Source organism: Bos javanicus, chromosome 12 (genome assembly GCF_032452875.1).
Source record: "Bos javanicus breed banteng chromosome 12, ARS-OSU_banteng_1.0, whole genome shotgun sequence".
NCBI lineage: Eukaryota > Metazoa > Chordata > Mammalia > Artiodactyla > Bovidae > Bos > Bos javanicus.
The window spans coordinates 19,940,562-19,966,526 of record NC_083879.1 but is presented as its reverse complement, the minus strand read 5'-3'; the positions used below and the strand labels follow the sequence as shown (position 1 = coordinate 19,966,526).

The 25,965-nt window shown below is 41.4% G+C and overlaps 1 long non-coding RNA gene across 2 annotated transcripts in view; it reads right to left on the bottom strand.

The window, feature by feature from the left end:
* Positions 1 to 25,135, bottom strand: part of LOC133258258 (uncharacterized) — a 231,702-nt gene extending 206,567 nt beyond the window's left edge. For both annotated transcript variants that reach the window (XR_009739889.1, XR_009739890.1), the window contains exons 1-2: positions 25,030 to 25,135; positions 22,331 to 22,459 (exon numbers count right to left, since the gene is read on the bottom strand). This is a non-coding gene — a long non-coding RNA (uncharacterized LOC133258258). The remainder of the gene's footprint in view (positions 1 to 22,330; positions 22,460 to 25,029) is intronic.
* Between the last annotated feature and the right edge of the window lie 830 nt (positions 25,136 to 25,965).

The window sequence follows — 25,965 nt, the reverse complement described above, 5'->3', positions numbered from 1 at the left end:
TCCCCAAATGCTGAAGTTTTTAGTTAAATGGCATTTTCCTCCACATTTTAAAACCTTCTCTAGCATGAAAATGTGCACACACACAGTTTCTTAGAAGGGTCTAAACACCTCCAATTTGTATCCAGGGTCCTTTTTCATCTGCTCCCATCCTACACCTTTCCTGCATGCCCACTGCACCCTAGCTCTACAGCGATCTGATAAGGCTTGTCAACACCATGACAAGCTCATCCCCTAAATACTTTTGTATCCATGATTTCCACCCTCATCTTTCCAGGCTTCCAATCACAACTCAGATGATCCTCCAGGAAGCTTTCACTGACTATGGGGTTCACAGTGATCCTTCTCAAATCCACATGGTATTTTATTTCTATAGCATCTTTATTAGCCTTATTCAAAATTTTTCTAGCCTGGTATTCATTGTTATGTCTTGACTCTTTAACCAGCCAGCCAGTAAGCTAGAAGGAAGGTGTGGGCTCTAAAGTCCAGCATCCTCTGGCTCAGGAGCTTAATTTTTGAGCTCAGAGAGGTCTAGATTTTTGTTTTCTTTTTTTTTAAATTCTGGTGTGGGATCTTCTAGATCAGGGATTGAGCCCATGTCTTCTGCATTGGCAGGTGGAAACTTTACCACTGAGCCACCAGGGAAGCCCAAGGTCTAGTTATATTATTTGCAAAATGAAGAAATAAACAGCCCCAGCAACGTTGAAGGTTGGTTGGCAGTTTAGTCACTAAGTTGTGCCGTACTCTTCCAACTCCATGGACTTCAGCCTGCTAGGCTCCTCTGTCCATGGGGTTTCTCAGGCAAAAATACTGGAGTGGGTTGCCATTTCCTTCCCCAGGGGATCTTCCTCACCTTGGGATCAAACCTGGGTCTCCTGCATAGCAGGTGAATTCTTTACCGACTGAGCCACCAGGGGAGCCCAAAGTTGAGGGTTGCCATGCGTTAAATGAGGTCTCCAATATGAAGCGCTCTGCCTTCCTGATCTTCATGAACCCTCTTAGGGCTTTCCTGAGGGCAGGACCAAGTCCTACACCAGTTCCCAGATCTACTGGTTGCCTAGCACAGTGACTAGGGGTGTGTGTGTGTGTGTGTGTGTGTGTGTGTGCATTCAGCTGTGATTGACTCTCTGTGACTCCTTGGACTGTAACCCACCAGGCTCCTCTGTCCATGGGATTTTCCAAGCAAGAATACTGAAGTGGGTTGCCATTTCCTCCTCCAGGGCATCTTCCCGACCCAGGGATCAAAGTTGCACCTCCTATGTCTCCTACATTGGCAGGTGGATTCTTTACCAACTGTGCCAGGCACTAGGGGTCTTATCAGTAGCAATTGTTGAAATGCCTAGAATTAAGAAAAAGCTGGAAACATAATCTCAGTTGGTGAGGAAATAAGACATACCTCTAGATTGAACTGGAAAATGAGAAAGCATAAAATAGCAGATCAGTCACAATGCACAGACCATTTCCATATAAGAAAGATAATTTATAGGACACAGATGGAAAATTAAATGTCCTGTCTCTAACACCTTGAACAAGGGCTGCCTTGAGTCTTGTAGGGATATGCAACAAACAGATGTCCCCTTCAGCCTTTCTAACTAACCAAGTGCTGATTAGGTCCTATCACACATTCAATCACAAGACAGGATCTAAAATACTATCATAAGATAGGAAGAACATTTCTTTAGTCTGTTTGTGAGCTCAAAAGTGCTACATAGTTAGAGCTTCCCCAGTTGCTCAGCAATAAAAAATCCACCTGCAATGCAGGAGACGCAGGTTCAGTCCCTGGGTCAGGAAGATCCCCTGGGGTAGGAAATGGCACCCCACTCCAGTATTCTTGCCTGGAAAATCCCATGGACAGGGGTCACAAATGAGCAGAACACGAATTAGCAACTAACCAACAACAGCCACATTGCTGGTAAAGTCTCACTGTTGACTACAGGAGTCAGAACAAAACAATTTGAGTCCTACCAATTACACAATGGGTGTAAGGAGAGTGAGTATTTCCATTTTACATGATTTCTATCATTTCCCATCACTAAATGGGGAAAAAAAATGCCATCCATTCACACAAGGAGTTCCACTGAAAAGCCAAGTACTTCTTTCTGTTTACTTAAGCACGGATCTAGAATATGGAGACGCACAATAAATGCGTCTAAACATGGTGCACATCTGGTCCCCAAAACCACAATTAATTTATTGCTGCATCTGAAACATTTTCAGCGACTGTCATATAATATATTTTCACACATTTCTAACAAGAAGTTTTCTTGGAACCAAAAAGACAGGTATATCTGTCAGTTCAATTCTTGCAAACGAAAGAGAAAAATGTTTGGCTCAGATTCCTGTACTGTCTTTGGAGCCGTGTAACTATTACATGAGAAGGGTATTAGTCAAAGATGCCAGAAGCTCTGCAATTACTTCCAAAGAGTGAAATTACTGGCTGCACAGAAAAATAAAAAGATATATGCATGTGTGTAGGCACCCTCCCTTTCTTCCCATTCCAACAGAACCATTTATTGCACTTATTTGAAGAGATGTACCACAGGCTTGTTAAACCCATCTATCTCCCAGTACTATAATGTCGGACTCCCTATTAAATGGAATCTTTTGATCCCTGTGGCTCTGAAAGCAGAACTTTATTAAAAATTTTATTAAAAATTAAAAAGCAATTGAAATCACATTCAAATGCTCAAAGGCTCTATATTTTCACCCTAACCCCCTCACAGGCATTTGAAAGGAGAGTCACAAAGGCATTGGACAGCCAAAGAGCCCCAAGCCTAATAAAGAGGGCTGCCAAAATGTCCCAGAATTGGCCCCAGTGAAACCTTTTACTGGCTGACTGTTGGCTGCAAAATCTGCCTTTAAGCACTTTCTCCTCTGCAAAAACCCAGGGCTCCTTTAAGAGCTTTGTCTTAGCACACAAAACTTTCAAGTGATTCACCCAGCTCTACCCCAGTCCCTCACATTGGCTATAAAGGCTTTGACCTCTCATGATAACCCACTAAAAGCACATTCTGCTCTCAGGGCTGGCAAGAAATGCAGAAAGGCAAGACTATTTTGATGTTGGACAAGGTTCATAAACAGCTCGGACATCATCAATTTTCTTTCACACTTCTTTCTGAGCCTTTGCTTGTGCTGCTCCTTCCACCATGAAGGCCCTGGCTGACTGCCTGGTGAACACCTCATCATGCTTCAGAACTCAGTTCAACGAGGACTTTTGGGTAACACTTTCCCTAACACCCCAACCCTTGCTGAATTAGACTGTCTAGTCTCTGTGTGGAATGGAACATCCCATACAACCCTCCTCCAACTCCACCCTACCATAAAGGTATTCAACAGAGGGTAGCTTGTGTCATTACGTCTATCTTCCACCCCAGCAGGCAAGCCCCTTCTGGACAGGACCTCTGTATCCCCAGCACCGAATACACTCTTGCATAAAGAAGTGACTCCAGGGACATCCCTACTGGTGGTGGTCCAGTGGTTAAGAACTTCTCTTCCAATGCAGGGGACGAGGGTTCGGTTCCCAGGAGGGGAATTAAGATCCCACGTGCTGCAAGGCAACTAAGCCCACATGCTGCAACAAAGACTCAGCACAATCAAAAGTTTTTAAAAATTTAAAAATAAAAAAAAAAAGGAAGGGAGTCTTTAAATATTTCCTGCATGAAAGAACAATAGCAGAAGGCCACAAAATTCAGCTTCTATTGTTTTTCCATAAGCAAGAAAGAGAATCTCAGGAAAGGGCAAACTCAGGGTCTTCAGGTCTTCAATCAAAGAGCTAACGGTAAGGCAAATCCAAGGGATCACATGGAAATTAAGAAGGGAAACATATGCCTTTACAATCTGCGCCTGCAAGCTAGTTGTTAGAATTAGAGAAATACAAAAAGACATGGAAGAGCAGTCAAGAAAAGGGAATTTAAGGGGTTATAGTAGACCAAACAGTGAGTGCTCTTCACTCTGAGAAAAACAAAAGCTGAAAAGATAGGAGCAAGGTGAGGAACCCAGGAAGGCGGTAAGTAGAATGAGCAAAGATGGGGAGGGATATAAGACTTATAATTCCAGCATCCTAGAACAGCAAAGAGTTTCCTGGATGTGAGAAGGGTCTATTGGTCCAGGAAAAACTTCGAAAGACTGTCCCTATGTTAGTAGATAAAAAAAGGGGATAGGAGGGTAGATTGCTTGAGGCCGGCAAAACAAAGTGACCCCAACTTGTGCTGAGTCGAGCTGAACAAAGAAAACTGCACTGAATTAATAGGAGGCTGATCCTGTACTTAAGTTGACAATGTAGAAGAGATTCATACAAAACACAGAAAACTTGAGGAGAGCTAGGCGAGGTCAGACAGAGGTGCAACACAGGGCTGGGGGTCCCACGTCCACAGCTCACAGGAACATACAGAGCTCTGCTTGCTCTGATGCAGGTGCATATAGAGAATGCCTAACAGCAGCTGAAATACCCAAAAACAAGGAGGTGAATGGCTGCCCTGGGCCAGTATGGAGACAAATTGGCTGAGTGGAGAGTCCCTCTGCAGAGCTCTCCAACCGTTTGAGAATTCTGCCTTCTCTCCTGAGATGCCCTTGAAAAGCCTTTTAAATTTTTATGTGGTTTCTAAGGCATCTTAATTTTTAATAAAAAGTTCTTAATAATATTCTGGATAAAAGACTATGGTACTTACAAGGTCCATTTTATAATGCCAAACCCTTTGTGCAATATATGTATATATTTTTAAAAGACCACGGTTTGGCAAATGTGGACAGCCCTTAACATGTACGATTATTCTCCTTCCATTTACTCGACTGCTTGATCCTGCAGCCAAGGGCAAATCCATCCAGTTCTCTGCTCTGACTTTACTATAAGGGGAGGAGTTTAAAGGGACATGTAACATAGTGTTAATTTCCAGCTGCCTTAGCCCCTTAACCATGTTCATCCAGCTGACGCTGTTGACACTGGCTTCAGACACATGTTCCTGAAGGCCCAAGCATGTCCAGGGGCATGTATCTCAGGCACGTTTCTAGCAATGATAGCTGTGTGCTCAGTAGTGCAGTCACATTCAATTCTTTGTGACTCCATGGACTGTAGCCCACCAGGCTCCTCTGTCCATGGGATTCTCCAGGCAAGAACACTGGAGTGGGTTGCCATGCCCTCCTCCAGGGGATCTTCCTGACCTAGGAATTGAACCCATGTCTCTTATGTCTCCTGCACTGGCAGGCGGATTCTTTACCACTGAGCTACCAGTTAAGTCAGGGATGATGGCTATCACAAAGAAATAAGACACCTACCCACAAGTGTAAAGCAGAACCCCTTGAACTCTCCTGTCAATTGGTTAATGCCTTAAAATTTACAAAGTGCCTTCTCTGAGTCTCAGAGAAATGGTACCATTCACCAAGGTTCCATGGCTTAGGGCCAGAACCAGAAGCTTCATAGATATTTTTCCTGCAGGTCCAAGCTCTGGGGGCATTGTGACTGGAACACCGGTGGCCAGAATTGATTCAGTAATGAAGTGCAGTGATTATCAGCCCAGTACTGGAGTCATTCAGAAAAGTGTAGGTGAAGACAACATGATGGGGAAAGGCTGGAGCTGAGATATCAGTCAAGGGTGGATTGAACACCATTTTCAAAGAACTTCCCAGAAAACTTCCTCAATACAGGAGTCAGGTAATGCCTGAGCATTGTCAAGAATGAGTTGTGGAAAACCATGATGGAGAAGGCTAGATCTTGTAGGAAGAGAAAATTCCATATCATGTGTCCTAAACTTTAGGAAATCGCCTAGACTTATAAGAGTAGGTGGACTTCAGTTGGTAAAGCCCTGATGACCCAGTCAGTAAAGAATCCGCCTGCAATGCGGGAGACCTGGGCTCTATCCCTGGGTTCAGAAGACCCCCTAGAGGAGGGCATGGCAGCCCACTCCAGTATTCTTGCCTGGAGAATCCCCAAGGACACAGACGCCTGGTGGGCTGCAGTCCATGGAGTCACAAAGAGTTGGACATGACTGAGCGACTAAACATGTAAGAGTAGATAAATGTGTCATTTGCTTAGGAAATGAGTTAGTTGCTTGAATCTCATTATCTCTTATCTGAGAAGGAAATGTAAGGGGTGTTCAGAAAGATAAAGGTCCACAAACACAATGAATTTTTCCAATTTGCTAGTATCCTATTTGTGGAGTTAAATTTTCTTTTAGCTTCATGAGTTAATGCCACAGGTTTCAAAACTGTCTTCTGCACTCAAATTTTGACTTTTCTTCAAAGGACTAAGAAGTCACTAATGTCCTTTAAAGACAGAGAAAACACACCAAACTTGAGAAGACAAGGAAATAGGAATTTTCACACTTATTCACACATATATTTGAGTCATTTTCCAAGTGAACAACACATTGATCCTACTTTATAATTTAATAGGCTTTTTGTGCCTCTTCTCATCTGTAAAGTAGGAAAAACAATAGTACCTGCTCATGGGTTGTCATTAGTATTAAATGAGTCGATGTATATAAAGTACTTGGCATAGTGGCCAGCATAATAAATGACAAATAAAGGTAGCTATTACTCATATTCCAATGAGTTCTTTGGTTTCTATAAATCATAAAAGGTGCTCCTTGAACACACACATGCAAGAAGTTTCCAGGGGTTTGCTAGGTCTATGAAATTTGATCTTCCTTGCCTTACCTTGGCAAGAATCTTAACTAGCTAAAGTTATTGATCCAGGTAGCAAGATCCACACCTCTACATAACTGTTTCCACTCACTGCAAATTTCCAGAAAGTAATCGTTTCAGGCTGTAAGTGTCCATGTTTGGTCTCAACCCAGGAGAAACTCACTTGCATTGGAAGATGGGAGCAGAATCCATACCCTGCTTTTGAGCAACTGGGTTGAGGAACAAATAGACTTTTTTTTTCTATCCCAAAATAAGGAGCGTTTAAAAATTACCAAACATTATAAGTTTATAAGCATAAAGAAAGCCCTGTATATAGTAAGTGACCACCTACTCTGAAGTTCCTATTATTTTTAAGATTTTTAAACCTCCTTTGAGACAAAGTAGACCCAAGTTAAAATTTGGGGTATCTTTTTTTTTTTTTAATGTCCAAGTTTTTCAGCTAAAATACTCTACATTTTAATAGTTTCTTCTCTGATTTTTCTCTTTTAAATTTCATAACATATTTCACAGTTCTAAGGTGCTGGTAAAATGGTATTAGAAAAGGATTTTAGCATAGATTAAATGCCAAGAGCCATCTACTCTACCCACCAGACATATGCAGCCACAAGTCCGTTCTTCATGATGCCAAGACACTCAGATCTAGTGTTTGGAAACATCAATTTCCCAGTCACCAGACTGAACATGCCCTGCAGTTCATGCCCACCCAGCTCCAAACTCAGTGCCCACCATGACAGATGGCTGATGAGTGAATGAACCAACCGGCGTCATGTGGACCAAACTAGCACACGGTTAACTGAATATCTCACTCACCTGGAAATTTCTTAGAAATATTAAAAGGTCTTTTTTTTAATTACAAATATTCCATTTCCCAACATGAAGGCTTCTTCTCTCTTTGTTCCTATCCACACTAGCCACCAGTGGCCACGTTACAGAATCAGTGGCTACACATGCGCAAACCCATGGCTGCTCAGAGCTGTAGTTGTTTTGACTGCACAGCAACCGAGGTCCAATTGTCCCCAAGGAAAGTGACTCTGAAGTGAGACCTTTCTGAACCCCCTTCCCTCTGCTATGCTCCCATAAACTGAGAATTAGTTCAGATATAAATGAGGAAATATTTGGATAGAAAGGGCTGCAGGGAGGGGGACATGTGATAAGGAGAGCAGCACTCAAGCAGTAGCTTCAGAATGCATCAGAGCAGCCTCCAGGCTTTGCAGACTCTCAGAGTCAATGAGAAACGATGGCTCAGAAAACATGCGCTCTGCTTCATTCACAGCCCTGTTTAAACTCTCGAAATGTGAAAACCATGTCATTTACCTCTTTGTATTCTCAGGGGCCAAGGACAGCGGCTGGAATATGGAGGGGGGCAGTTTAAGAATTTTTTGTGAGAGAAAGGAAGGAAGAAAGGGAGGGAGGAAGACAGCCAGTCTCTTTGGAGCCCCTATTTTGCTAAAATATTACTACAGCCTCCTCTGGGGTCCCTGCCAGGCCACTGTAGCTACTACAACTTCCTGTTGCCTTTCATCCAACTCCTTCAGTAATTTGTGCCTGGACTGTTTTCAGTTTTCTGGACAACATGGGCTAGGAGGCAAGTCTGGAGTCTGTACAAATGATAAAGTTTTGAATATCAAGTTGGTGAGTTATCTCACGTCAGCTCTGCATGAGTGGCTTGCTTTAAATTTAGTGTACAGCTGGAGCCAGGAGGCAGGCATAGGATCCTATAAAACATGGAATCACATTATTGAAAATCATCAAAGGCTTTCACTTGAGTTCTTGAGGTTGGCAGGCATGGGAAATTAGAGCCATGGAGGATGCTATCTTGGAACCAGAAGACATGACTCTTTGATTAAGCTTCAGGCTCTTGGAATCTCCTGATTGTTCATCTCATACTAATGATCTGGGAGAAATGCTAGAAGGCAAGTCAATGGTACTCACTGCTGACTCTGAATTGGGAGGAAGCCACCTGAAATATCAGTAATTGTCCAAAGGAAAGAAATAATTACAGGCTGACTAGATTAGAAATCTAATCTCCACAGGACTTTCCCACAGGTAAATGAGATCCAGCTTATAAAACATCATGAAGGAAAACAAGCTATCACACCCTCATCACTGCGTACCTTAGAAATCTGGCTCATCTGGACTCTCACTATGCCCTCCTCAGTTACATGCCAGAGGGCTGGCCCCTCAGACAGAGTGTAGCCTCCAAACAGGCCATACTGAAAAATGTAACCCCTTAGCCCTACTCACAAGGACTGGACACTCAGCATGCCTGCCACCCTTCTTGACCCAGTGTACACTGAGCACCCACTGTGCACCATACACACTTGTGCCAGACCCTAAGAACCCAGAGATGAAGAAGATCCCATTTCTGGGCTTAGAGTACAATTGTGAGTGGTCCTTCCTTTGGAAGAAGACAATAGGAACTACATTTCTAACTTGGAACTTCTGTGCCAGCTTTGAACTCCATGCTTAGAAGCCTTGCCTTGGTACAAGTTCCTCTAGCAGAGAAGAAACCACTGTCCTTGGAGTTGGAGAACACTGGTCAGATCTAGAGAGGCTGTGAGCCTCAGAGGGTGAGTGGGCTTGCCCCAGACTATCAAAGTGGGGAACCCACCATCTATCCTTATTGCACCCCATTTTCTTTCTTATTTTTCCCTCCAGTATTTCCAAACAAGCTGCACACCAGAATCAGTGAAGGCACTTTTTAAAAACACAGATTCCTGACCCTACTCCACTCTTGCTGAATTAAATCCTTGGATTTAATTAATTGCTGAACCCAATCCTTGGATTGGGTAGAATTTGCTTTTTAAACAAATCTCTCAAAAAAAAAAATTTATGTCAAATTAGAGAACTTTTGGGTAGTAGAAAGAGCATAGGCCGATAAAACAAACAAACAAAAAATTATGTCAAGTTAGAGAACTATTGGATAGTAGAAAGAGCATAGGCCGATAAACCAAGATCTGAAATTCAGTACTGCCACTTAATTAACATAATGAACCCTGAGGGACCTGGGTTAATTTCTTCTTTATGACCCAGTTTCCTGAGCAGTAAAATGGAACAATTCCCGGTGTTGTTATAGACTTGGAATACAGTATGCAAAATACCCAGCACTAAGCCACTACCATAATCTTTTTCCACTTCCATTAAAAGATGGCTCCCAGGAAAACATCTTATATTTTATAATTTGCTTCAAATATAAGTTGAATTTCTCCAGGACAGTTGTTTTATGGGTATCTCTCTAGCTGCAGAAAGAAGAGCTTTGTTCACTAATTTTAAAACTTCAAGAATCATGTTGTAATTATCAAAGACACATTTTAGCCAAGGGGATGAACCTATGAGACCCCTTCCCTGGAGAGACAAAGTCAATAACAACCTCAATTACTAGAGGCAAGAGAGAGAAATCTGGTAAAAAGAATGAGAAAGATCCTACTACACTGACTTGTGTGTTCCACATCTTTTCAAAGTACAAAATATTCAATTAACAGTCACACAAATGAAGCAAGAAGGTTCCGTTAGGCATCAGAGCACTGAAGAGCAAGGAAGACCTTCCTGGGAGGGAAGCGCTCAGGAAGCACAGGTCTCAAATAGCTCACAGGAGTCTGATCTTAGACAGTGTTTACCATGAGTTTGCCAACCCTTGACCACCTTAGCATTCAGAGTTGCCTTCAGCCCAGGTTCTCACGTAAAAGAGAGGTCGGCTGAATATCCACATGCCACCTGTCCCTAGATGTTCCACTGGCAGGATGCAACCAGAAAACACTTGAACCCAAACTTGGATAGAAAGGAGTTCTATCCAAGACAAAAGGTGACATCAACCCATTTTAGTTTCCAAGAAAGTTTGAAGAACATCCTCAGGGAATGAGAAACCACCCAAGAGGGCCAAGTGAGTACTAGCAGCAGCACAACTACAGCCACCAGTGGCCTAGCAGAGGCTCAGATACACCCCTCCCTGACAAGGGACCATGATTTTGGCAGCAGGTTACCCTGTAGTTGAAGTGACCCTGCTCATGCACAACATGATAGGAACTATTAACAGGATGTTTTGGGAAAGAAGGCAGGAATCAAGCCAGAAAAACCAAAAGAACATTCTACTTCCGTAATAATGTATCAAAGTGTTACTCACTCAATCATGTTCAACTCTTTGCAACCCCATGGACAGTAGCCCACCAGGCTCCTCTGTCCATGGGATTCTCCAGCAAGAATACTGGAATGGATAGCCACTCCCTTCTCCAGGAGATCTTCCCAACCCAGATGAACCCACGTTTCCCACATTGTGGGCAGATTCCTTGCTGAGCCACCGGGGAAGCCCCATAAGAATATACGGGCCCTGGCATAACCTTCCTTAACATTGCCTTCTCTACACTTTCTAATGTATCTGCCTTTCCTCCTATCTTCCCTTCTTCCTCTACTCTCTTAGAGGATGAGATGTCACCTAACCTGAGAGTTTTGCATCGTTCCACTCTGATGCCTCCTGTCTCCTGGATGACCACATAGCACTCTGTTCCGGATGACCACATGCCATCCTCTTCTGGAAGATGTTAGCCCATCCTCTGCTGGGCAACCACATACCACACTCTCCTGAATGACCATACCACCCTGTCCTAAATGATGGCAGAAAAACTGACTCTTATTTTTGCACCTTCCTTATTAGCTTGTCTTCCTCTATATTCCCCTTAAATGTTGGTTTCTCGGAATCCAGCGTGTGCCCTTTAACCTCTTTATTGCACCTTCTCTCCTTGGACAATCTCATCCACACCCAAGGGCCTCCATCACCACCTTCATGTCACAACCTGACAGATCAATATAAGAGTTTCCAAATTTAGTTTAAGGTCCTGACTCAGATCTCAACTGTCCCCTGGTCTCTCATTTAGGACTGAAAGAAAATGACCTGAGCTACAAGAAGGAGCTTACAGTAGGATGTTCCTCAGAAGACCTTTTACCTAGGAAGTCATTCTGAGCACACTTCCTGTTTTCCTATTCAAACCACTCCCCCTTCCCAATTTCATGGCTGCTGAAGCAATTCAGGATGTGGTACACAGGAATCTGGCACCTAGATTTGAATCCCATTTCCACACTTGAGCGATGTATCTAATCTCTCCAACTCTTAGTTTCATATCTGTGTTGAGGGATTCATAATAATAGTCACATCATTAGGAACATAAATGAGATGATGCCTATAAAGTGTTAGCACAGTGCCCAGCATTTAGAAAGAGCTCAGTTAGCTATTAGTATATGTCTGTGGTTATTATGCAAAAGTGGTTGTTCCCATTCTTCTATCTCAAGATGGGGAAAAAAATGTTTTTAATGCTTTCTAAGTCCTTTAACCCTTTCCTGCCCCACAGCTACAGATAATCCAAATGGTAGATGTCATGTCATGAGGCTGCTGGTGGAAAAGCCTCTTTGAAGAAAATGAGCTTTTTTTCTCTCTCTCTCGAGTTCCCTGGTCTTTTCTGGTGGCTCAGACAGTAAAGAATCTGCCTGTAATGCAGAACACCTGGGTTCGATCCCTGGGTCAGCAAAATCCCCTGGAGAAGGAAATGGCAAACCACTCCAGTATTCTTGCCTGGAAAATCCCATGGGCAGAGGAGCCTGGCAGGCTACAGTCCATGGGACCACAAAGAGTCAGAAATGACTGAGCGACTAACATCTTCATCTAAGTGTAAGATCATCCTATCAACCAGGTTGAGTTCATTTATGCTGAGCACCCTCCAATCCAGGGAAAAGCTGAAAGAGAAGATGCATGTCTGATTTCAAACCACAAGGAATAAAAGAGATGAACATCAAGCAGTCAGGAAAACAGGATGCCAAGTACAGGAAGCATTTTTTTTTTACATAAGAATTAATTTTGTCAAATTTGCTCTGCTTTCAAATTCCATCTTTTGCCCTGTAATTAAAATTCTTCTGGTCTCACTCCCATTCAAAAATGGTGAGAAAGAGCATGCTTGAGATCCTATGAGAGACGAGAGACTGAACAGACAAATTCTTGACCAATTAAAACAATTCTGTTGCTTATATCCCTTTCCCTTGAAAAAAATTCTAAAAAATCTTCCTGCAGCTTTATTCTATGTGGTTTCCTTGGTGTTGTGTGTTTGTTCTCATTACCATTGGGCATATACTTTCCTCCCTGCTGAAATCCCAGCTCTAATTTTTCTTTAGAAAGCAACACTTAGTTCACTGGAGCCCACTGTTTATGAGGGTGCACAGACCCAGATGAATCACAGAAGCAGGCAGATTGCACAAATATAAATCCTCTGCACTGTGTCCACACCCACACCAACCTTCTCACATGGCCTCTCTTCCCAGAATCCCTTCCTGGATTACCTCATCCATACCCAAAGTATAATTACTGCATTCAGGCACTAGAGACAGTTAACAATGCAAGGAGGAGTGTAGCAAACAACCTTCTGATTCCTAGAATCTAGACCCAACACAAAGGCAAAAGAAATTTTCTAGAATGTAAAGGTATCTATGGGCTTCCCAGGTGGCACAGTGGTAAAGAATCCACCTGTCAATGCAGGAGACACGGGAGATGCAAGTTCGATCTCTGGGTCAGGAAGATCCCCTGTAGTAGGAAATGGCAACCCATTCCAGTATTCTTTCCTGGAAAATCCCATGGACAGAGGAGCCTGGCGGGCTACAATCCATGGGGTTGCAAAGAAGGACATGACTGAGCAACTAACACACACTGCATGGCCACCCCGGGTCCAGCCGTACCACTGATAAGAGCCTTTGTTTGGACTGCACTGCCCTTCAACATCTCCTTCTGCCCAGCACCATTCTCATCACTTCTAATAATAAACAGCCTGAGTGCAAAGCTCCATCTCAGTATCTGTTTGCCATGGAGCATGATTTAAAATGATAGTTCAGACAGGCTAACATTTCAAAGCGCAGTGAGTCCAGTATTCCAGAAACTTCACCAAGACTTGAAGCCTTTCTTAAGAGCCGTGGAAATATCATGGAGCAGTCTATGGTATTCCACAGCCAGCTTGTCTCTTGGCTCCACAATAAGATGGATATGCAAGTAGGGCTCTGGGGAATGAAAAGAGCTGGGATTGGAGCCAACACATCTTGGGCTCAGTTCCAGTTCTTCTTCTGTGTACCCTTAAGCAGGTTTTTAGAGCAGTGCTTCTCAAATGAGCAGCGGTGAAAGACCTTTTTCATTTTCAATCTATCACAAACCAACTATATTTTTTATATCACACTCTATATATTTCATATATATCACAAACTATGTTTTTATAAAGCACAATAAAATAAATTACAACTCTCCACTCCCTAAGTGTCGGCTGCCCATAGTGACTTCCTTCAAAAGAGTACATGGAAGGGGATGTGGGAAGACGCTTCACAGTAGAGAACACTGACAGTCACCACCTCAGCCACATGACCAAGCTCAACATAAACAGTAATAAGTCACGTTGATCATATATAGCCTTGATATGATGTGATGAAAATGCCGTTCACCTCTCTGGTATACCTCCCTAAAACCCACACGCTCAGTTGAATCATGAGAACGTATCAGAGAAATCCCAATCAAAGGACACTCCACAAAATTTCTGACCACTACTCCTCAAAGCTGGCAAAGTCACCAAAACCAACAAATGTCTGAGAAACTGTCACAACCAAGAGGAGCTTAAGGAGACATGACAACAAAAGGTAATGTGGGATCTTAGATGGGATCCTGGGATAGAAAAGGGATATTAGGTTTAAAACTGAGGAAGTATAAATAAAATATGAACTTTAGTTAATTATGTGTCAATATGAGTTTGTTAATTGTAATGAATGTACCATACTAATGTAATATATTAAACATATGGGAAATTTGGACAGAGGATATGAAAACCCTCTGTACTATCTTCTCAATATTTCTGTAAGTTTAAAATTGTTATAAAAATAACCTTATCATAAAAAATAAAATGAATTAAATATACATGAATTTTTAAAGAGATATACATAATATAAGCCTAGTTTTTTAAATTATCAGTCTCAATCGACTTAAAATTCTTCTGTCAAATTATTATAAAAGTTTCTAAATGCTTCTTTTTTCCATTTTTCTTTATTTTTGAGGTATGGTCAACTTATAATTTAAATTAATATCAGCTGTACAATGTAACCCAAAATTTTTATAGATTATACTCCATATGTAAAGTTTAAAAAAAAAAAAACAACAGAGTGGGAGAATTATGCAAAAAAATAAATAAATAAAGTTATTATAAAATATTGGCTATACTGCTGTACAATATATCCTTTTACCTTATGTATTTTAACAAAATGCTTCTTACTTTCGCTTCTGTACCCATAGTGCCACCAACCAGTAGTAAGTGGTTCTCAGATGGGCACCAGTATGCCCATTTATTCTTATCAGTAAAATGAGGGTGTGAGATCAGAAGATCCAATTTCCCATCCATGGTCCTTCTGTAGATAGCCCCTGCAATGCTATGATAAGTCATCACCTTCTGCCAAAAACAGCAGATTCACAGAACCAGATGCCCAGAACCAAGCCCTTTCTCCATGACAATGGCACAAGGTACTCATTGTCCAGTTTTGCAAACAACTGTTCTCTCCCAGATTCCCTCATGGTTCAGATGGTAAAGCGTCTGCCTACAATGCAGGAGACCAGGGTTCAATCCCTGGGTCAGGAAGATCCCCTAGAGAAGGAAATGGCAACCCACTTCAGTACTCTTGCCTGAAAAATCCCATGGACAGAGGAGCCTGGTAGGCTACAGTCCATAGGGTCACAAAGAGTCGGACATGACTGAGCAACTTGTCAATGTCAATGTTCTCTCCCAAAGCCTCCCAAATGCAAGCAGAACAAAGGGTACTGTCTCCAGGCTTCTTTTTTTCCTAATCCAGAACTAGAAAAGGAAGAAATAAAACATATTAAGTAATATTAAATTAAATAATAATAACATACTAAATAATAAAAGTAATGCCACATGTTCAGGCTGCCACAGATGGTCCTCAAGCCAGGGTAAGTAGGTGTTCCTTTTCTTTCCTCTCATTCAGAAGCCCTAAGAAATGGAGAGAAGCCTCTTGTGCCAGGGGATTAATGGAGTCATGAACCAGCTGTAATTGGCCAGGAACCAGAAGACTGTCAGCAGACCATGAATTGTCATAGTTCAGACAGGACACAGTATGAAAGAAGACACAGCACAGATGTGGAAGTCGGTAAAGTGAGTGCAAGTCAGACCTTCCAATGAGCAAGAAGGAGGGGGTAAAAATGGCAGTTGAAAAACAGATGGTAGCAACCTGTCCCTTTAAATAGGTTTCTGAGATGTGAATGGAAGATTTTAAAACAACCGAGGAAGATAATTAATGCATCTTAGAGGGCCATAAATGACTCAGTTTCTAGTGAGTCTTGGAATACCTAGAGTTGATGCCCATGAGGGAAGCCCCAGGAAACAGGGAGCATACACAGCAAAAGCCAATAGGGTTTCGTGTCCGTGGCTTAACGCAGCAAAAGTGGTTCACTGCAGCTCAGCAGTGAGACCACGGCTTCCGGTGTTTTTCAGAAATCAGGCTCCTCCCAACGTAATGGCTCTAGCACCTTAAACACATACTAGTTCACGGCAATAGGGAGACTGGAGATAGAAAAAGCCGACCCATTCCTGCTTGCCTTGGCCTAGAAGTGACAACACCAGTGTTGCTGAAATCTCATGGGCAAGAACTAGTCACATGACCTCGATAGATACAGGAGGACCAGGAAACACAATCTGACCATGTGCCCAGGACAAAGAAACAGGTTTGGCGAGCATGGGGCCAGTTGCCAAGAGTAATCACATGAAGAACTCACAGAAAGCTGCCCAAACATGTTGGTCTTCAATAGTTTTACATGTCTCAGATAATAACATCCTAGAAAACAGGGGCAGTGTCTGGACAACCTTCTTATTAGCACTTGAGTCAGTGCCTCATCTGTTAAAACTTATTCATAGGATTAAAAATGTGCAGAATTTGATTGCCTTTATTCAAAGCCAGATTCTGTTACTTGCCTCCTATGCAAGGTTATATATCCTCTTGGAACCTCAGTTTCCTCACTTGTAAAATAAGACTATTGGTACTTGTCTCACAGGACTATGAAGTTTAAATGAGATAATTCTTATAAAACATCCAGCATAGAGCCCAGCACAAGATTTCTTGACCTTTGTTAAATAATTCCTATATTCCAGGGAATACAGGGGCTTTCCATTAATAAACTAACAATGCTCACAGCAACACTAGGCAGGAACTTTCTCCACTGTATATACTGATAAACAGTCCAGAGTTGACCCATCCAAAGTCATACAACTAATAAGTGGAAAAGCTAGAATTGGCACTTTAGGCATTCTGGCTCCAGAACTCAATCTCTCCACTATCACCTCCCGCCTCTCAATAAATATTCCCTATTGTTATTGTTATCTTAACATGTTTGCGGGTGTATAATTGAGCTACTGCACATATTTCAGATGTACAATATGATAAGTTATGACATATTATACACCTGTGAAACTGTCCCCACAACCAAGGAATGGACATATCCATCACCCCCAAGAGCTTCCTGAAGCCCCTTGGTAATCCTTTCCTCCCATCACTACTTCCCATGTTTCTGGGTAACTACCTATCTGCTTTCTGTGACTATGGATCAGTCTGAGTTTTCCAGATTTTTATACAAATAGAATTATACAGTATGGACTCATTTTTATCTGTTACTTCAAATTTCATTCATGACATTGCATGTATCAATAGTTCATTCCTTTCTATTGCTAAGCATTCCCATTGTATAGTAGATACACCATAATTTGTCCATTCATCTACTGATGGACATTTCAGTTGACTTTTGTGTTTTACTCTTATAATAAAGCTGCTATGATTAATCATGTACAAGTGTTTATATAGACAAATACTTTCATTTCTCTTCAGTAAATTTCCAGGAGTAAAATGGCTGGTCATATGGTAGGTATATCCTAGCTTTTAAAGAAACTGCCAAACTATTTTTCAAAATGGTTGTACAATTTACATATTCACCATCAGTGTAAGAAGGCTCCCAGTTGCTCCACATCCTCAACTTGCCATGGTCAGTCTTTATTCTATTAATAATTGGTGTGTAACAGTATCTCATGACGGTTTTAGTTTGCTCAGAACAAATCTTGGTATTGAGCATTTTTAGTATATGCATTTGCCATCTGTATGTTTTCTCTGGTAAAGTGTCAGTTCAAATCTTTTGCTTATTTTTAATTGGACTGCTTTTTCTCTTACTACTTTATGTATTGTTTGCAAATCTTTTATGAGATATGTGATTTGTAAATATTTTCTTCCAATAGCTAAACTTTTTATTCTCCTCACAGTCTTTTTATAAAGAGTAGAGGTTCTTAATTTTGGTGAAGTCCAATTTTTATGTTTTTATTTTATGGATCATGCTTTTGATATGAAATTTAAGAAGTTTTTGCCTATTATCAGATCACTATGGTTTTCTTTTATGTTTCCTTCTAGAAATTCTATTCTTTTAGATTTTACATTTAAGTCTATGATCCTTTTTTGGTCGGTATGTGTTGCAAGATTCAGATCAAAGATTTTTTTTTCTTTTTTTGCACATGGATATCCGATTGTTCCAGCAGCAATTGTTGAAAAGGCTACCCTTTTTCTACCGAATCCTGTGCATCTTTATCAAAAATCAATGGACCGTATACACGTGGATTTGTTTTTCCACTATATCCTTTGACACATTTGTCCATCTTGACACCATTACCACTCTATCCAGATCATAGTAGCTTTATAGTAAGTCTTGGAATTAGATAATGTGAGTCCTCCAACTTTGTTCTTTTGCAAAGTTGTTTGACTATTCTGAGTCTCTTGCATTTCTATATGAATTTTAGAATCAGCTTCTTTAATTTATGCTTAAAACAAGTCTGCTTTGAATATATAGATAAATTTTGGGAAAATTAACAACTTAAAAATACTGAGTCTCCCATTCCAGGAATTCAATATATATCCACATTTTCTTAGGTCCTCCCTAATTTCTCTTAGCAAGATTTAGTTGTTTATAGTATATAAATATTGCTATTAGTAAAAACTTCTCTTATACCCATATTATTTCTCTATCTAGATTATATCTAAGAGAATCACATTTCTCTTGAGTCTTCACTGAACTTCCACTTCCTCATCTGCAAAGAGGGAATTTTTAAAAGTCTACTTCACAGTTGGACATAAAATCACACCTGTAAATCACCCAGTATCTGTGCCTGCTGCTAAATCCTACTGGTCTGATTATAGAGTTGTTAACTTTTATTTAATAACAGGATAAAGAGGAAATTAGAAGAGTTGTCAGGATGAGGCCACAAAGTGTGGATGCAAAGCAAAAGACATCTAAACTGATAAGATAGAGACTAAAGAAAGAGCCAAAGACCACAGTAGGTGCTGCACACGAATTACCCCAAGACTCAGATAACTAAATGAGGTGCTGTTATGACAGCATTAACACTCATGGCTACACAGAAAATGCATAGTAAGAAATCTGCTGTGTGCACATATATTAAGAGATTAACTGGTGATGTTCCAGTTAAGGAATAGAACTTAGAAGGGATTAGATAGTCGGCCAGAGAAGAACCCTGAGTGTTTAGCACTGTACATTCTCTGCATATCTGGGCAAGTTATAACCTTCACCAAGCCCTGGTAAGAACTGAACAAAGCTGGACCTGGCATGCTTTTAAAATATCTGAACCTCTATCTGGGCAAGAAAGGCCACACCACAACCACAGAAAAGAGGGTTCCACCTACCCAGAGTGGGCACTCGATAGTGGAACACCTGCCATAATGCTAAGTGCATGTAACCGCAAATACAGTTTTGACTGACCAATCTTTTTCTGAGAATAAACACATTTACAATTAGGGTCCTAAAATGTTGACTGATTGGTGGGTGTGGAGAGAGTATATTTCTTAATCAAGGTAATTAGCACTTGCACTCACAACAAATAAACCAGAATCTTAGAAGCTTAGCACAATAAAGGTTGCGTTGATATGTATTGGTAGGCCTCTTTCAACTAATTGCTGCACAGTCTCTAACATGTGGCCTCCAAAGTTGCCACACCAAGGCGAGAGCACCATGAAGGAGATACACTGGCTCTTAACTGCTTCACCTCAGAAGATCCACCCACAGTCCATGGAGCAGAACTAATCACACAGCCCAGTCACATGGCCCATGACTAACTGCAAAGATGACCGGGCAATACAGGGGAGCAAGCAATGTAGTGAGCATTTACTATATTCATGCACATAAAGCCAGTTCTTTCTCCCACTCCACTCCCTTTCTCCCCTCCAGAACTGGTAGGGAAGTAGGTAGATAAACTATTTAAGCAAGGGGTCTGTTTTGAGGTGTGTTAAGTGGCAGCATGAAAAAAGAGATGGAAATCAGGTCATAGTGATGAGGAAGATGGATCAGTATCTATGGAAGGGATTTCAAAGTAGAATTCTCAATGACAATATTCCTTACCCAAATATCCACAACCAAAAAGCTCTGAAATGTTTCTGTGTTCCAAATGTGTAACAAAGGGGTGAAATCAGAGAGACCCCATTTGATATCACTGCAAATGTCCTTCCCTTCCCCAAAATTCTGGGCTCTGAGAGTTGAAGGTTTCAGCCCTTGAAGAGTACATTCATGTCAGGAGACAAATAGCAGGAGTCCCACTGAACTAACAGTTCTGACTACTGAAAGGCACTGTGGCCTCCGAGAGCCCAGCAGCGCAAAGGAAGACAGTAGTCAGCATATTGTCTTATTATTATATCTCCACGGAATCTGCAGTTACATTCTCTTTTTCATTCCTGATATTGGTAATTTGTGTTCTTTTTTTCTTAATCACTCTAGCTATGGGTCTATCTATTTTCTTTATCTTTTCAAAAGTTAACTTTAATCTGTCTTTAAAGTGCATCTCTTTATGCACTTTATGAAACCAACATAGCTTCATCGATTGCTTAATCAGTTCCATCTTTTTTACTGAATGGGGATTTAATTTGCTCTATCTTTCTAAATTTCTAAGGTACCTTGTACTAAGTCACTTCAATCATGTCTGACTCTTTGCAACCCTATGGACTGTAGCCCTCTAGGCTTCTCGGTCCAGGGGGATTCTCCAGACAAGAATACTGGAGTGGGTTGCCATTTCCTCCTCCAGGGGATTTTCCCAACCCAGGGATCGAACCAGAGTCTCTTACATCTCCTGCACTGGCAGGCAGGTTCTTTACAACTAGTGCCACCTGCTGCTGCTGCTGCTGAGTCGCTTCAGTCGTGTCCAACTCTGTTCGACCCCATAGACGGCAGCCCACCAGGCTCCCCCATCCCTGGGATTCTCCAGGCAAGAATACTGGAGTGGGTTGCCATTTCCTTCTCCAGTGCATGAAGGTGAAAAGTGAAAGTGAAGTCACTCAGTCCTGTCTGACTCTAAGCAACCCCATGGACTGCAGCCTACCCGGCTCCTCCGTCCATGGGATTTTCTAGGCAAGAGAACTGGAGTGGGGTGCCATCGCCTACTCCATGCCACCTAGGAAGTCCATATCCTAGATCATTAATTTATAAGTTTCTTCTTTTCTAATACAGGCCCTTATAGATATAAAATTTCCCCGAGTTATTGTTAGAACAGCTGCTTTAAAATCTATGTCTGATAATTCTAATATCTGAGTTGCCTCAGGATTGATCTATATTGATTATATTTTCTCAATATATTAGAGAATAGGTCAAGAACTTCATTTTTGTTCTTTGTGTGTCAAGTAACTTTGGATGGCTGGAGAAGAAAGTGGCAACCCACTCTAGTATTCTTGCCTGGAAAATCCCATGGACAGAGGAGACTGGCGGGCTATAGTCCAAGGGGTCACAAAGAGACGCACACGACTGAGCGACTAAGCACAGCACAACTTTGGACAGGATCCTGGGCACTGTGGATAACTGCTCATGAGAACTCTGAATTCTATTATACATCTCCCAAAGAGTATGATATCTTTCTTTCAGCAGTACTGCCAAAAAAAAAGTATCCTGTTTCTTGGGCAATATCTCGTATCTTGAGTTTAGTTCATTGACCTTTCCTGAGCTGCTTGTAGTCTGACACATACATTCATGGTTCAAGGATCAGCCAGGAATTGGGGAAGTTTTTACACAAAATTGGGGGCTCTCCTCTCTGACTCTCCTTTTGGAGATTGCCCCCTCACTTTTCAATGTCTGTAGCTGCTCTCAACACTTTTTCCTAGTTCTTTAGGTCAGAAAACCTATGGACATTGTCCACAGACAATTCTTAAGCTAAAAAAAAAAAATGATAAGGGAAGGAATTCCTTGTTTTGTCCTTTCATCGAATGTCAACCACCCTTCATAATCTCCTTGCATTAGTTCACGTTCCAGGGCCTTCAGGTAGTTCTTTGCATTTTTCATCTGAGGTCAGTCTGGTAGCAACTTAGCTATCCCAGGAGTCAAAATCAGCATGTATTTTAACAAACAACAATTAGGCATAAGACACCTAAGTGTGGGAATTAACTTCTGGTGTTAATTTTTTCACAAGAAGATCTAGAGGAATGAAAGAACACGAGACAGCTTGGAAGTGAAGAGTAAACATTTCTAAATGCGGAGAAAATACAGAAGGGGAGGCAGACAACATAATTTTTGCATCACCATTGATTCAACCACACCTGACCAAAGGGATAGAGGTTATTGGTTAACATGTTTGGAAAACCGTGAGGCCGTGCTCCATACCTTCTGCTTACCCAGATCCACTTTCCACTCTTCTCCACCTGCTCTCTGCCCTGGGGGCCGACCTCTTTGGACCACATCAAGAGCTCCCTTCCCTTCCGGCTTCCATTTGGATTCTGCCAGTGTGAGTCCCTGCAAGAGATCAAAGCAAGGGAAAAATGTGAGGTCAGGAAATTTTTTTCCCAGGATCTCTCCCTGGTAGGTTTCTGTGGCTTGACTGCATCCCTCCACCAAAGGCTGCAGTTCTTGCCAGGTGGCTTTCTCCAAAGTCTCCAGGCTCTGATAAACACTCCCTCTGCTTGCCTCTTCAAACCTAGCATAGGTAATAGCGCCCCACTGGGGTACCGAGAGGTCCCTTGTCCCTTGGTACTTTTTCTAAATCCAGCACACACCTTTGTAAACAGTTCTTTTATTAAACTCTTCCCAGCATGAATGCACCATCTGTTTCCTGCCAAGCTCCTGACGAATAGAGCACTCCCAGAAAAAAATGACTTTAACAGGTCTTAGAAACAGACGATGGTAAAGTACCAGCCTACAAGTTGTCAAACAGGGAAGGAGACCTTCACTACATCTAAAATAAGTAACCCATAAATTTTACTCACATGCATTGTCTAATTTAATGCTAACAACACTCTGATTTCAAAGGTATTGACATCATTTCCATTAAAAGTGAGAATACTAAGACTCTAAGGAAATGGGGTCACTGGATTCCCTGATTTTCTTTAGACTATAATTCCTATCATCTTCCCCTTACACCCTGACCCTTACTATTCAGATAACACATACACACCAGCAATGCTGAAATTCAGAGTTCTCTAATTTTGAGGGCAGGGAGGACATTTTTAAAGTCCTTGAAGTCCAGGGAAAGGAGGTGGAGAAATAGCACATAACAATTTCAGGTAGTTTGGAGTTTATCAGTTTGTTAGTTTAGTAGTCAGAGACTCCTCTTTCATTTATTTAAAAGAAATTATGATTTAATATTGGAGCTGCAATGTATACAGCACCCTTAAATATGTCTTAAACATTGTCCCATGGCTCCCCAAGAGTTCCCAAATTTCAGCTGTGAAAGTCATGATATAGACTAAGAGTTAGAAGAACAGATTGAGATCTCGGGCTCTGGGGACAGTCAGATCCGAGTTTCCAGTACAATTCTTCCTAGTAGCTGTGTCCTAGGCAAGTTGCTTAACTTTTCTGATTCTCAGTTTTCTCATCTGTAAAAGGCAAGTAATAATGGTACCCACATCATAATGTTAAATTAATTAAATAAGCTAAAGCACTGTAGTATTTAATACAGGGCCTGGCTCACTATAATCATTTAATAAAACATGGCTAATAATACCCAGATTCAAATTCACAATAAAGATTTATTTTGCCACAACATGGCATATAAATATTAAAGGTAAAAACAAACTTAGACACATACTAACACTCCCTAATTAGAAACTCAAAAAGAAAATGAAAAAATAAGCCTTAAGTGTATCTAACATTGTTCCCACTTACATTTCAATAAAAAAAGAGAGAGAAAGAGAGAGACTCTAGAAGTCCCCGGACTTCTAAATAAGCCTGTCATTTCCTAAAGTAAATGCAATGTACCACTGGGTATAAAATGTAACAGAAAGCTGTGTGTTCAATTTATTTTATAGTTTCTTACTTATTGTTTTCCATTTCCTGTTTCAAAAGCTATAAACTTCCCTTAAGCTTCAGCTATTAATAAAATTATTATTGTCATTGAATTACCTGACTTCATACTATAGAGTCTGGACTGGAGGCTACTCCTTCCCACAGCAAACTGCAAACTGGGGCTGTGCAGTTTGCTCCATTTTTTTTTCTTCTTTTATTATCCAATTGTACTTTTTTCTCTTTTACTATCTAATTGTCAAGTGCATTTTATTTTTTAATTAATTTTATTGGAATATAGTTGCTTTACAATGTTGTGTTAGTTTCTGCTATACAGCAAAGTGAATACATTATACATATACATGCATGCACAGTCACTCAGTTGGATCCAACTGTTTGTGATCCCATGGACAGTAGCCTGCCAAACTCCTTTGTCCATGGGATTTTTCAGCCAAGAATACTGGAGTGGGTTGCCATTTCCTCCTCCAGGGTATCTTCTTGACCCAGGGATTGAACCTGAGTCTCTTGCATCTCCCGCATTGGCAGGCGAATTTCGTCACTTGGGAAACCCCTATGCATATATAGATATCCAGTCTTTTTTATATTTCTTTCCCATTTAGGTCACCACAGAGCACCATGTTCCCTGTGCTATGTATATATGTCAGTCCCAATCTCCTACCTCATCCCACCCTTACTCCCTCCCTCTTGGTAATCACAAGCTTGTTTCCTACATCTGTGGCAGCCTGCTTGTGTATATGGTTACGACCTTGCCATGTGACATAGATGAGTTCTTTCTGTAGATAAAATTGTTCTAATGAGCAATTCTGGATCCAGATTTTGATCATGGAAGGCCTGTTATATATTTGGGGGGATTGATTAACTTACCAGAAACGGGAATATTTTAATATGGATTTGGTCATCTTCCACAGAAAGACCAGAAATTCCTCCCTTATAAAGGCTTTTTAACCTTTTAAATATTTTATCCCAAAATTCTATAAAGTGTTCAGGAGAAGGGCATGAGCAAGGTCAGGATCACTGAGCCTGATCTCCAAGCTCTGCCCATGGAGAGTTTCAGAAAAACCTACCCTGAGTTGTTGGCTGTCAAGAGTCAAGGCACAAGCAAACCTTCCTGGGGGACATCATCTTGCAGAGTTGAGTTCAAAGCCAAAGACTTGTCTGTTCCACAGTTAGGACCTAGTTAATGTGTGCGAGAGTCAGATATAACTGAGTGACTTTCACACATCACTCACAATGTCTCACACACTTTTATTGACATGATCACAAAATTAATATTTTAATCAAATATCTGGTTGGACCAACTGGACCATTTGGTGCACTCTCTTGGGATGGCCTCCTGGGTCCATGAAATGAGTGGGTGTGGGGGGCTGCAGCGATGCAGAGATGGGTTGAATCTAGACATCTTCCTCTTGCACCCTGAGAGGCACAAAATGCCAGGCACAAGAACCATTCTGTCAACAAGAAAGACAGGGACTGCCGGGCTATAGGGGAAATGCCCCCACACAGAGCTGGCAAGGGGATTACATTGGAACAATGCCAGTGGCCTTGGGAGCTATAAATGGGTCCCACCAGGAAGAGACCCTTTACTCTGGAGTGAGCTCTGCCTACCAGGCAGTAGAGGCAAATGCTCAAAATACTATTAAAGTACTGAAATGGAAAATATATACATATATATATCTGGTTGGGTTTTTTGTTTGGTTGGTTTTCTGAGTTGATTTTTTTCTTTCTTTCCTCCATTTTTTTCCCTTCGCCTTCTTCATAATCAATTTCTGTTCTGAAAAATCAAAAAGTAGGTACTTTTGTGTATTGGGGTATAGTGTGCAATATGGCTGAAACCCTTCAATTTATCTATCCTAATCCAAACCCCCCACTTCCCTCCCCTTGGGTGCCCCAGACAAGCACAAACTTCTGATTTATGCTACGGCCTTTCAGACAGACAGCAAGATCCCACAACTCAAGATTCTGTACACTTGTGACTGTTTGTTTGTGTCCATCATAAACAG